Raw genomic sequence first — 1,308 nt, 5'->3', positions numbered from 1 at the left:
TGTCTCTGAGGGCTTGAGCTTTCATGATTCTCTCCATGTTTGCTGTCCACCCATACGTGCTTGTGACAATACAGCATGGGGATGTCACCAATCGGTTTGACACAACCACCTTTTCAACCTTCTTCTCCAAAATATCTTTCATAATTTTGCAGAGGTTCTCAAATTTTGTCTTTTTCTCTTCCTGTTTCTTCTTTTCCTCATCTTCTGGAAGTTCCAGTCCTTCTTTGGTAACAGACACCAAGGTCTTGCCCTCAAATTCCTTCAGCTGTTGCCACAATACTCATCAATGGGCTCAATCATATAAATTACTTCTAAGCCATGCTTTCAGGGATGTTCCACAAAGGCTGAGTTAGCAACCTGGTCCTTGGTTTCACCTGTGATGAAATAGATGTGCTTCTGGTTTTCCTTCATTCTGGTGCAGTAGTCCTTCAGAGAAACCATCTCATCCCCAGAAGCAGATGTATAGTATCGCAACAGCTCTGAAAGCTTCTTCCGATTCTGAGAGTCTTCAGGAATTCCAAGCTTTATCTTTTTTTAGAACTGCTCATAAAACCTTTTGTAGTTCTCTTTATCTTCTGCTAGTTTAGTAAATAGTTCTAAGCATTTCTTGACCAAATTCTTTCTGATAACTTTCAGAATTTTGCTTTGTTGCAGCATTTCACAGGAAATATTTAGAGGGAGATCCTCAGAATCCACTACCCCTCGAATGAAATTCAGATACTCAGGGATTAATTACTCAGAGTTATACATGATAAAAACTCTGCGAACATACAACTTGATGTTGTTCTTTTTCTTTCTGTTCTCAAACAGATCAAAAGGAGCACGTCTTGGGACAAAAAGAAGGGCCCGGAATTCTAATTGTCCTTCAACAGAAAAATGCTTTACTGCCAAATGTTCTTCCCAATCATTGGTTAAGCTCTTGTAGAACTCTCCATATTCTTCATTATTAATGTCATCAGGATTTCTGGTTCAAATTGGCTTTGTTTTGTTCTTCTTGATCAATGTACTTTTCCTTTATTTTCTTCCTTTTCTTCTTGTCATCATCCTTCTCCTCTTCTTCTTCATCAGAACCAACATCTTCTATTTCAGGTTTGTCATCAGACTCCTTTTGCTCTTTTTCTTTCTCTTCCTCTTTCTCTTCCTTTTCTTCAGCCTCATCATCACTGACTTCCTTATCTCGTTCCTTCTCCACAAAGAGAGTAATGGGATAGCCAATAAACTGAGAACGCTTCTTCACAATCTCCTTTACTCTCCTTTCCTCCAAATCCTCAGTTTGGTCTTCTTTCAGGTGCAAGATAACCTTTGTTC

General features: G+C 39.0%; 1 pseudogene; it reads right to left on the bottom strand.

Annotated features, from left to right (window-relative positions):
• Position 1: 1 nt before the first annotated feature.
• Positions 2-1,308, bottom strand: part of LOC110321358 — a 2,711-nt pseudogene continuing 1,404 nt past the window's right edge.

The sequence above is a fragment of the Mus pahari genome, chromosome 5, assembly GCF_900095145.1.
Source record: "Mus pahari chromosome 5, PAHARI_EIJ_v1.1, whole genome shotgun sequence".
In the NCBI taxonomy this organism is placed as follows: Eukaryota; Metazoa; Chordata; class Mammalia; order Rodentia; family Muridae; genus Mus; species Mus pahari.
The sequence above is the reverse complement of the archived record's forward strand: the minus strand, read 5'-3'. Positions and strand labels throughout refer to the sequence as shown.